The 12,732-nt window shown below is 41.8% G+C and overlaps 1 protein-coding gene across 1 annotated transcript in view; it reads right to left on the bottom strand.

Moving 5' to 3' along the window:
* The window catches only part of RHOBTB1 (Rho related BTB domain containing 1), a 53,282-nt gene extending 41,375 nt beyond the window's left edge, over positions 1-11,907 (bottom strand). Inside the window, exons 1-2 of the mRNA XM_082053349.1 lie at positions 11,823-11,907; positions 7,205-7,302 (exon numbers count right to left, since the gene is read on the bottom strand). The gene's annotated coding sequence lies outside the window, so the exon portion shown is untranslated. The remainder of the gene's footprint in view (positions 1-7,204; positions 7,303-11,822) is intronic.
* Positions 11,908-12,732: the final 825 nt, after the last annotated feature.

Genomic DNA, 12,732 nt, shown 5'->3' with positions numbered 1-12,732 from the left:
TCTCCATGCCAGATAAACAGCTCCCTCAGTCTCTCTATGTAGATTTGCATTTCAGTCCCCTGTTTAGTGGCTCTTCATTGCACACACTTCAGTTGGTCAATCTCTCTTCAGTACTGTAGTGCCTGAAAATGGACACAGTGCTTCAGCTGCAGCCTCACAAGTGCTGAGTATGGGGGAATAACCACTGCCACTGACCTCCTCACTGCACGCATCCTAACGCAGCCCACCAGTACCTGAATGGCCCTTGTTGCTGGAAGTGCGCTCTGCTGACTCAGGTGTGTCTCAGGCTCTTCACTTAGGCTCATGAAACATTACAAAACTGCCTCTGCTACTGTACTTCTCTTTCTATAGGATGCATAGTCTGCTCTTAAAAGGGAGTGGATTCATTTGAATAGTCCCAGTTTGCAAAGCTAGGTGTACCAGGATACAATAAAACAAAATAAAATTTTGGCTTCGTATGAAGAACAGCAAGAGAAACAGCTGAGCAGTTAGATAAGAGTCTCCCAAGGGAAGAAGTGGCTGAGTTATGGCTCGCTGCATTCACAACCCAGAGAGGACAAGGCCGTATTGAAAATTTGTTGTACAGCACAGTTTTTTATTAGATGTGTAATTTTTTAATGGTAACGAGTTTGCAACAGCTTGTATTTGCTATATTCCCTGCTTCTAGATCCTCAGAACTACAACATGGGTAAGAAAGATTTAATCTGCTTATGAAAACAGTGCTAAACAGCAGCTAAATGGGAAGAACTGACTAGTAGGAGGATTTCTTCTTGAATGAATGTCATTTTGCTGTTTGGCAAGGGAATGAAACTGGAAGTGATTGCACCGAAGTGTCATAAGACTTTTTCACAAGGCTCCAAATCATTCCTGCTTTATCAGACATTTCCAGTATTTAAAGGGGTTTTCAAGATACAGGAGATTCATTTTCATATCAGTAGTTTGCCATCTATGGCAATCTAGTGGAGTTTCATGTTTTATAAAGCTCACTAACCAAAATTAAGGGTAAAACTATGCTCAATGCAGCTGTAAAAGGCTGACTGAGAATTATTCCAATTTCTTGACAAATGTGTCCCTACCTACTGTCTCTGTTTGCAGGCTGGGACATACCAGAAATACATTTTCAGTTCAGAATAATGCTTTATTGCCACTTCACAGGGCAACATTCACACATATATGAAATGCTAATCCCAGGAGCAAATCATCACCTTGAAAAACTGATTTAATGTCTGTACTATGTTATCCATTTATCTCACCTGTAGTGCTGGCATCTGCATAACTGTTAAGAGTTTCTTAAAATGTTTCTGCCATCTAATCAGTTGTTAACGGAATGGGAAGAACCTCTTTGTGGAATGAAATTATAGTCATAGCAAACAGTCAGCTGGGGAAGACTTTCTGTCTGTCTGACCCTCTTGCTAGCCATTGGTCTCTGTCCCTCCTCTACATACATCAGTCAAAATGCACTTCTGTCTGACTACTGAGTTTCAAAGGGACAGTGGTATCTTGGAACCCCTTTATACTACAAGAGAAGGTTTTCAATGGCAAACACAGTCTTTATTTCTCATTCTTGATCCAAGCTGTTGAGCTATAAAAGCCATTGACAAATGGATCAGCTCTCATTCTTTAAAGCATTATAAACACTCTCCCTGCCTTTCAAAGCTTCTAAAAATCACCCAATGTATTAAACGCCTAGTGGCTTTATATGCAGAAGGATACAATACGTAGACCAAATCTCAGAAGCTGAAATATTGGTCAAAGATTGCATAAATTCTACAGGAGCAATACATAAAAGCATGCAATGACATGCCATTACTTTTCTGAGTTGCTTAAACTGGTGCTATACAGAGATCATGACAATAAGTCTTGAACATACACCTGGAAGGTGTAGGGTAGGGATGGTGACGGGAAGGGAAACAAAGTGGGTTTTCTCTCCTTTTTCACAGTTGCCAAAGACTAGTATTATTGGTCTCTGAATCACTGCTTATATACAAGAACAGCAGCCAAGAGCCTATTCTGATCTTGACAGGGTGCTAAACCAACAGAGCAGGATTAAACAGTAGAATCAAGGGCAGCTTAATCTCGCCATCATTAATCTTTGAGAAGAGCCTTGTTAACTACAACTTACTCCTCTGCACCTCTGTCCCATAGTCAGCTAGATGCAAAAGACCCCAGTTATGGTTTAAGAGCCTGATATAAACCCTGCTGAAACTGATGGGGAAAAGCTTCCATTGACTCCTATGGAAGTCAACCTGAAACAAAACAGCACTGAATGAATGCTTCTACCAGGTTGCTCAAAGAATATACCAGTTTGGATTATAATTCCGCTCCCTCTCCTCCCCCCGCAAGACAACAGTACAATTCTTCATTTATTTTGAATTATGTGATTCTGCACAGTAGCAACACTGTGGCTTTAATCATTCACTCCTGTTACATTCTACACATTGTCTACTTTTGAACCATACATTTTTTGAAAGAAAAAACTTTGCCAGGAAGGTAAGACCTTGTGCCTCTTCCAACCATTCACACTAGTTCAGTGACATGATTTAGTTACACCAGCACTGATTGCCTTGCAAAGACTACATTTTCGCAACACAAACTTAAATTCAGTGGGTTAGACTGCATTATATCAATACAAGGTTACTACTGTCCAAACACTGCTCCTCCCTTTTCGCAGTTTACTTCAATATGTCTAAGCAAATCTAGTTACTACTTTTTTGTTTCTGCATTGAGTCAAGGCCTTAGATCATATACAGAAAATTACTGGGGTTGTTTCTGATGGACATCTTTCTCCCCCTGAACCACTTTCTGTACATTCTAGCAAAACTGTGTAGCTGAAGGATAATGATAATTGAAGAAATTGCAAAAGAATGCACACAAGTGATCCATATAAGTGAATGCACACAAGTGATTTCAAATCTAAGAAGCAGAGAATGAAAGCAGTTTGCACATTTTGCAGGCTGTTTGATGAGCCTTTCCCACATTATGTTTATTAGGAATAGTTACCAGAAAGGATTCTGCTCTCTTTCAGTGCTACCATTCAAAAGCCACCAACCATGAAAGCACACCTTTCTTGCACATATTTGCAGATTTTACTGAGGGTACAGAACATATTACCTCCAGGAGCTGTCAAAGTATCGTTGTTACAGACTTGAAATACAGATTAGGCAAAAGACAGTGAGCTTAAAGGATTCAAGCTACTATGTATACTGATTTGTAAAGTATGGAGAAAAAGACATCACTTTCCAACTACACATATACAAACAGATAACTGCAGTGTTTAAATATGCCAGGAGCAGAATTTACTTTTGTGAAATTAAAACAAACTAGAATCACCAGCAGTGGTTTTGAACTTAATAAGGAATTTAGGGAATTTAAAAAAAATCAGAAGTATTCCAGTGCCTTGAAACTTCTCATGCATTTATTGCTTGGAAGTTATATTGCCAAAGCATTATGAATTCTGCTACGAGTTGTCTTCTTTTTCAATAAAGTAGCAAGGCATGTAGCTTTTTTTGTTTAAAGAATCCTTTACAGTTTTTTTCTGAGCCAGGTCAAGAGTCCTTTTCCTGGGTAAGGGTAGCAGAACTACAAAGGCATTAATCTTATTTGCTCCCATACATATTGTTAAAAGTGCTCGAGCAGGGTGCATTTTGTAGCATTACAGAAGCCTCAGAACAGAATGCCTGCCAGAAGGTAAACATTTTTTGACCATTCTAATTTAAAATAGGTGAACAGCACTTATTTTTTTACTTTAGGCTTCTAGCTGAAATTCAGAGCTACAGCTAAAATACTATTGTTCCATAATTGTAAGAGAAATGCTGAGAAGTCCTTTAACTATATTGTTGGCAGTGGGGACCACTGCAGCAAACAGACCGAAAAAGGAGGATTATAAGAACCAAGTTCACCCCTGGAGAAATTACAATGGAGACAGTTGCATTGCCTCAAGAAAAGCCTGACCCACAGGCATTTTCCTTAGAAGACTGAGAAATTTTTTTTTTAAACTTTCCTCTTTCTTTAGTGACCAATAATCTAAAAAAAAAAAAAAACTAAGCACATATAACAGTCAAAACCACGTATCTCAAATAGAAGGGCCAAATTTAAGGAGGTCAAGTGTTAAGCAATAGCCATAAATCAAGAACTGAAACATGGATAGTCATAAGAGCCACAGCATATTTATCTGTCTCAGGTGTAAATGGTACCTGTTGCTCAGGACAATTATTGGAACATCTGCCTGTTTAGAAGCACATTTTACCACTGACAAAGTGGTGAAAACAAGTCAGTAGCTCAAGCTTAGGTACTGATACCATACTAATTACGTTTTTATTGCTACAAATCCTCATCTTGAGAGTGTTAGGCCCTTGCTTCCAGAAGTGTGAGACACAGGTAATTTCAGTTGCCAAGAGGATGCTCTGGGGTGACAGCACTGCTTTTATATCACAGCTGGCAATTCTTGTGTTGGCTACCTTGTTGCTTAAGCTCTCTGAATTAATGGACATTTGAGAATTGCATCATTTCTCTCTTTATTTCCCACCTAACAATAACAAAGAATTGTTTCCTGATTCCACATAGGTGGTGTTGCGAGAATCATTCTCTTTCAACGAAAGCACAGGAAATCCCATGATGAAGTTAGAAATGCCTTTAATATAGGATTTCAACAGTCTATGATAGACAGTGCTAGAGAACATACATTTAATTACAAAGATCAAAAGTAACAAACAGCAACACTGCCCCTTCCCTCTACACCCCAGCCACAGACACACAGCAGCCTCCCAGTTTTCTAATCCCTAGTCCCAGGCAATCATAAGCTTGCCAAGAACTAGCTCAATCAGTTTTAAAATTTAAAATTTGCTCTGCTATATTTAATTCTGTTGAAGGTTGCTGCTTCACACATACACCCCTGTTGTCTTCGCACAGTCCAGAACTTTGTTTTTACCTTTTTGAATTGTCAGTTAAATTAAATTGCCAGACTCTGTGCTGTAGTGGCTAACACACATACTTATTTTATTCCACTGACTATGGAGAAAGTAATCTTTCGGAGAGCAGTAGCTTCTTTAGCCAGAGGGCTAAATTTATTACTACTTGTCTCGTAATGCCTCAAGTGACACAGAAGCCCATAAGCGAATAAGCTGTGACCCGAATATTAAGGAGCAAATAACACCTCTACAAAGACATGCCTTCCATAGATGTAGCATTTTCTGACTCAAGCACATGACAATACGTAAGTTAACTTTTGTCCAGACCTGCAGATATGTTCTCTTCCAGAATTGAGACCCAATCACAGAAGCAACAGAAACTGGTGTGGAAAAAGTACATTTCCAAGAATATTATTCTGTAACTTAATTACATAAGCTATGTGTGTTACTCAGAAATTCATTCAGAAACAGAAAATCAGGCTGGGAAATGAGACTTGACACTGGGACCAGAGGTGAAGAGAGACAGTTTGGTTCTTAGGTGTGCCATTTGCCTTAATAAGTACTTTGTGATGCTGAGATCACTCTTAGTGTATATTAAATAATTCACAGCATCACAACTTGCATACATGTAATATTTTATGCTGGCTTTCAGGAACTGCATTACCTATAAAATGACTTCTATTTTTGTTCACAAAGTATATGTTTGACTTTGATGATGTGCTGAAGGGGGCTCATTAAATTACTAATGTAACTATTAAAGCTATTAAATTACCAATTTTGAGGGATCAATTCAAAGCACGTTGAGATAAGCATAAATCCAAAGCACACCAAGTATCTCTTCACTTCAGTGACCCTCCTATGAGGCTCTGAATGTTGAAATCTCTTCCTTCTGACAGTATTAACCCTTTCATTGCATGACTCTCCCTTGCCAGAACACTGAAGTAGTTATTCCTAGGGCTCATGAAGCATTCTGTTTGGTAGTACATAATGAGGGGGGAAGAATGCTTTGTTTGTGTTTACTTTGCTCCCTAAGCTTCCTGACAATATGCTTATTTTTATTCACACTGTCACTATGTTTTCCCATGAAAAAATATTTATACTTCAGAGGAAATGTTTCAGTAACATGTATCAGGCAAGAACATGTATCAGGCAATGTGTTCGCTTTCCTTCCCTTTATTATGAGAAAGCAATTTTGCTTACATGAGAAAGTAAATAAATAGATTCCCTAGAGATGCCTGGGAAGGGGACGTTCTTGCAGAGAACCTGTCTTGAAAATATTGGCAGCATGTCACTGTGCTAGATGACCTGTAGATGTTTCATTTGTAATTGCAAGAAATAATTACACCAGAGATTTATTGTTTCCTTTGTTCAGAGAAACAGGCCATTCTTGCACAATCCTGTCTTAATTAAAATATTTTCTTTTCTGACAAATTTTAGTACCATGTTATGTTCCTATCTACATTATTATAATGTGCATTTAATACACATGGCAAGATATAAATCCACCTTTTGTTAATAATTCTGAACATATAACAGACTGGGAAGGCAAATGGGTGAAAATTTCCTAACCCCATTGACCACTCCAAAATTTGAGTAGAGGGCTGGACTATATGACCTCCTGTTCCTTACAACCTGAATTTTTCCATGTTCTTAAATAAAGGACATGTATTTGGTTTTACCAACTTACATGCTTACTGTATGACCCTGTGAAGATCTTGGTGTGGGCAAAGGCATTATTAATATGCACATGTAATTCAGGCTGGCAACAGCCCCATCTTTTCCCTAGGCTGCACAGAGCAGGAACGGAGAAAGCTACCTGGTTGCATGAAAGAATACCTGTCTATTTGTGGTACAAACTCTTTCGTCATCCCAGGATCTCACTCATTTCCTGCTTCTGCAGTTAGTCTGTGTAAGTATTCACTCATGAAAATTAGACTTAGTAGTTTCCGTTTCTTTGATCCTTTGAAGAAAACTTGACCTTGGGTCAAAAGTTCCTACGTGCAGAAGCCACCCATTACACCAACTCTGCAAAGTGCAGATCCTTTATACATTTGTTTTTATCTACTTGAATATCAGAACAAAACTGACTAATCCTGTAAGTGAAAGAATTAATTCTAGGACTTCTCAGTTAAGTCTTTCAGTACAAAGTTCTCCAAGTCACAGATGCTATAATTTTAAAATACATGAACAAAAGCTGCTGGATAGAAGAGCAGTGGTGACAGACAAGTGAAATAAGGCAGTTTTCCTTTTTTTTTTTTTTTTTTTACTTTTTTTTATTTCTCCCTGGGAATACTTACCTCACAGAAGAAAATAATGTTCAAATCCATTTTTAACAGCTTGATCAAAAGCAGAATTCCATTAAAGATATTTCTGTCTTTCTCTTACTGTGGCATTCCTGAAGGGGGAAGGAGAAAAAAAAAAAAAAAAAAAAAGATAAACCTGATAATAAACATTACTATTTTCAATCTAAAATTACAACACATACAATACCAAAGACATCTCTTAAGATCCATTTTATATTGTAATACAGGCCTGCTTGGTCAACAAAACAGTCTTTCAAAGTTTCAAACAGGTAAATTGAATATCTGCATTAAAATACTAGCTGTTCACTCCAAGGCACTGAAGAAATCACGGGTAGATAAATAAGCTTTTGAGTATAACTGAAGATTGACACAACTCTGTTAAATTAGGATTGTTCTTGAATAATTTTCCTGTGTATTTAGATTTAAAAAATCACCTTACATATGAGAACCAAACACCGCTGTATCACAGATAACCAGCTCTTCATATGTTAGCTAACAGACTTTGAGGAGGGGAGTTTTGCCCAGCTTCAAGAAGGTGACAAGACTCTAAAATATGAGCTGACAGCCTGATGACCTGTGAACTGGGACTTCAGTGTTGCTTCCACCTTTGGTCCCAAATGAAATTAACTATAGAAGTGCTTTGTTGGTTTTGGTAAACGGCTGCATTATTGTGGCTTGGTTCCCATCCCATGCCAAGGCTGAGGTTTCCCAAGAACCTAAGGTGATAGCAACATTGATTTCACCTCAGATTCTGCCCCAAAAGCAATGCTCAGTGACACAAGTAGCTCTCAGAGGTTTCATGCTAGCTTGAAAAGCAGACATGAAATACAGATTCTTCAGCTGAAGAGACTAGCAGCCTGCTTAGCTTTTCTAGGCATTTCTCCCTTCTTATCAGCTACATTTCAGAGTTGAATTAGGACTGAAGTTAGTTTCTCACAGAAATTCCCACCTTCTGTAGACACCCTGCACAAGACAACAGTAAAAGTGAACACAGAAAATGAAGTAAGACCTCATTCCACCTTTGTGGAAAAGATAAGCCACTGGAATGGACACTACAGCTAGAGGCATGTCTTTTTATCCCTCTAGAAGTCCTTCCCTTGAAGCACATTTGGTACTTATCCTTAAGCATTTTAGTGGTAAAGACCATATCAGTCTTCCCTAACTGGTATGTTTCAGGCAGCTACAACTGCACCTTTTTTATTGTCTTCACCCTGACTTTCTCCAAGGCAGGCCCTTACAGCCTCCACACATAGGTCCCTTTGTGAGCCCTACAAATAACAGCCTTATCCCACAATGAAGCAAAACCCCAAATAGTTAAGTAGTGGCATTAGCACACACAGAGGTCTCTAACTGTTTATATACCTATTTATGTGGTACTGTACCATTCATAACTGTTCATTTGTTTCCTCTGTATTGATGGCAGATTAAAAATAAATAACTTCTTTTAGAATACCTCTTTTCAAAAAAAAAGGGGGGAGGGGAGGAAATCTGGTTTATCTGATAATAAACTCAGAGATTTCTCTGTTTTTTATTTCACTGAGATCTCATACATTTCAACCAGCCTTTCTCTGCTTTGCGCTTATTAAAACCCACAGACATGGTCCCCATGGATACATTGAGACTCTTCTCACTCTCAAACAGACACACAAAGCCCTTTTACCAGCTCATTCATAATTCTTTTTCAGAAATCATTAATTATTTACATTATTGTCCCATTAAAGGCCACTTTGAGACTCTCCTGCTTGCCGAGACATTTTTTAATTGTTATGCTTTGAAGTTGGTCTGGTTGTTTGAAGAGTGTAAAGAGATGATAGAAATGTAGTTAAACCTGATTTTCATCATTACTAAAGCCTAAGCCTAAAAGTTCCACTTCACAGGAAAAAAAGCTTCTGGCCTCCATCCCTCTGCGCCTCAATCTTACCTTGGCTTTCTGATTTTGAAGAAAGTTAGGACCACAAAAGAAAGGTTAATATTAATTAGCATTATGTTGCCTGGTTACAACTGCAAATTATAAACATCTTCCCTACCACAGTAGTGGAGGAAGATCTATTTCCGTGATGGTCATCTGCACTCAGAAGAACAGAGCAGCTAAAGCTTTTGTGCAGCTTCCTTATCTGAGTCTTGAAGAGCTCATAGCTGGAAAGAAAGATGGCTTTATGTGACTCTTACCCCGTGTGCCTGCACCAGAGGGTATCGGTTCTGGCTGTAGCAGTGCAATTCCTTCTTTCCCCCATCCGCTCCTCACCCAGGCAGGCATTACCTGAACTAACGCTCACCCACAACAGCAAGTGCACCATAGTGCTGCCTGCAGACATGCAGTGAGGTCACCATAAACTGGGGGAAACTGAAGGCAGCTGGAACAAAGAGTAATTCAGCGAAGGTTGTACTTATATGGTCTGATTCTCCAAGGTGGGGAACACCCTTCAAATGGGTGGGAAGGGGAGGAAGACTTGGTTGTTGCCACGGGTTCGCAGGTGATACAATTGCAGTGCCCAGAAGGAATGCAGAGGAGACCATGTGGAATGCTGGGTTCCCTGGACTGCTCCTTCTGGGACAACTCATAACCGGTCATGTCTGATCTGGCTTAGGAGCCTCTTCTGCTATGGACAAATCGCTCTTCTAACACAATGACGCTAAAGAAAAGTCAGGGAAAACTCAGCCCAATTTTCTGCTCAAATCCACTCCAGCTTCACCTTTGGGTTGTTCAGTAGCGTAGGTTAATCCAGTCTTTTTTTCTCCCCCCAGTTTTTTGTTATTGTTTTGGTTTTGGTTTGTTTGGGTTTTTTTTTTTTAGGATTACCAAACTAACAATATTGCAGAATTTAACCTCTTAACCTTTCCTTCACTAGCCTATCATCTCTAGGTATTGGTTTCATGTTTCTGTAACATCACACATTTTCAGTATGTCTGCCCAAAATCTCTTCAACAAACTTGGAGGGATTATGTGGAAGTAACTGCTTATAAGAATGATGCTTCTGCTTTATTTAATATGGTCTTCAAACTTTTGCCTTTAAAAGTTCAAATACTGAAAGAAGCTCAAGTAAAATAAAGAACAGAACCTTGGTTCACTGTTGCAATCTTTACTATGACACACCTCGCTTACTGTACATTACATGGTTGAACAGACAGTAGAAATTTTACTTCCCATTGATACCTAAACCAACATTTCTTCTCAACATATTTTCAAACCTTTAATGTTCCAGAATCTATAACAAATGCAAATGTTTTGCCCTTCCTACTTCAGTTTAGACAGGTGTGCTTTTTCTGGAGTCTCCCTGACAGATGTAGGATTTTTTTCCTCTATTGACTACGTAGGCAAAAGTCACTGATGCCACGTGATATAAAGACTTTTTTAAAAAACTAAGTACAAATGCAGGCATTTGGTGAGATGTTGACAAGCAAGTTCTCAAAGAAGATGGGATGCTGTGATTGCCACTAACCCTCCCTTAGGAGCACCCAAGACTAAGCTAAACAGCTGCTAAACAAAAGTGTATGTACTAAAGTTCTAATTTCCTATGTTACCCAAGCAAGGAAAAGTTTTGCCTTTTTCTCATTCCTCTTTTCTGAGAGCTGCAAAAGTGCTGGGCTGGGTATGGCCCACTGCTTCTCCCCCAGAGGAACTCAATAACTGCAAGGAACAGAAGGGGCTCTCTAACTTCAGCCTCCTACTCATCTTTTTGGAGCCACATCCTTCATAACCAGCTCCTCTTGTATCCAGATCTCTACATGCATTTGCACCCTGTACTGATTGCAAATTTCATTCATGTAATGCAGAGACCCATTAATAATTTAAGATTAAAAAGGAACCCAAGGGCAGCAACATTTCATTTTTGCTCATGCAATAGATGTTACTTTGCTAGTACGTCAAGTCAAGTTATCTTTGTGCATGCTACGTTAATTCAGTAAATTGCTTTTCAAACAAAGTGCATTCAGAAAGTGCCTGAAGAATCTATATGCAAGTTTAATTTTTATGGCGAATGTGCCAGATCAATACTCAGAAAAGGAAAAAGGAACAGATTTCAGTTTTGCCCATCGAGTTTTCAAAAGAGGGTGTAGCCAGAATAAATAGTATACAGAAGCCTCTGCACGAACAGGTAAAAGCCATATCAGGTGTAGTGAGAAATATCCCAGCGCATTATTTACACCGTGTTCAACCGGAGAAATAATTACGTGTAACGGTATTGAATAGCTCTCCAGCGTTGCAGCGGAACCGTCCGCACACCCGAGAGAGCTGTCAGCATTTTCCCACTTACCGGGGAAGGGAACGGGACGCCAAGTCGGGTTAGGGAGGTGCCGGGTCTCCGCAGGGCCCGGACGCGGCGACCCCGCTCAGCGGCCCGGAGGAGCCGGGGGCTCCTGTCGGGATCTGCCCCCGGCCCGCTGGGCACCACCGCCCCGAGCCCCGCGGTCCCTCAGCCGCCTGCCGCTCCTTCCTCGGCGGCTGCCGGCGCCTTCTGCCCCGCAGCTTCCCGCTCCCCTCGGGTGCACCGCAACTTGCCAGCCCGTCCGGCACCAAACCCGCTGGGTCACCCGCGTCCCGGAGAGACTCGGGCAGCGCCTGACAGCGGCACCCGCCCGGCCCGCGGAGCGCGACCGGGGCCGCGCGTCTCACCTGAGCGCAGAGCGGAACCCGCTGGGGACAGGGTAAAAGAGCCAGCCGCCGGCACCACCACCGCCGCCGCCCGCGGCGCTCTGCCCGGCGCGACCCGCCTCCTCAGCGACGCGGTGCGGTGCGGCCCGTCCTGCCCTACCTTGCCTTGCCCGGCCGGCGGGGAGCGGAGCGGCCGGCGCGCCCCAGCCAACCGACCAGCCCCCTGGAGCGGACTGCCCGGAGCCGTCACATGAGCGCGCTCGAGCACGCGGTGCCGTTACGACCGTTGCAGCCGTTACAGCCGCGCGCGGCGGGGCGGGGGGGCGGGGTGGCGGGGAGGGGCGGTGCTGCGCTCCGTGGTGCCGCGCGCCGCTGCTCAGGTGAGGTGCGACGGCTCCGCAGCCGTGAGCCCCGCGGCGCTGCTCGCCGCCCGTCCTGCCCTCGGGAAGAACCGTTTCCAGGAATTGAGGGGCTGCCGAGACAGGAAATCCTGCGGGTCGCGGTGAGAGGGGCCAGGCTCGAGCGTCCTCGCAGCGCGGAGGTCCCGTGTCCACCCGCGGTACGGCTGGCAAGGACACCCGCGCTCTGTGTAAGCACACACGTGATGAAATGTTGCATCTGATCGCGGGATCAGGGTCTGTATGTTCCAATGGAGTGTGTATATTTGCGTGTGTCACATTTCTGTCTGTTGCGTAAAATACACTGAACTGTTCACTCACTTTCCCCACAAAGAATTTTCAGGCTGAATCCCAGCTAAAAAGCAACGTTCAGCCTGTTTTCCTACCAGGATGCTTCCCATTTATACTGTCCTCAGGGTGTCTGACCTCTGTATCAATGATACACCAACAGAACTCTTCAAAGAGAACAATAGTAGGAAGTCATAAGTAATGCAATGTTGTACAGTATTTTAAAGGCTTGTAGAGCCCATTGC

This window comes from Streptopelia decaocto (genome assembly GCF_964273445.1).
Source record: "Streptopelia decaocto genome assembly, chromosome: 5".
Taxonomy (NCBI): Eukaryota; Metazoa; Chordata; class Aves; order Columbiformes; family Columbidae; genus Streptopelia; species Streptopelia decaocto.
This window is presented reverse-complemented; position numbering and strand designations above follow the sequence as displayed.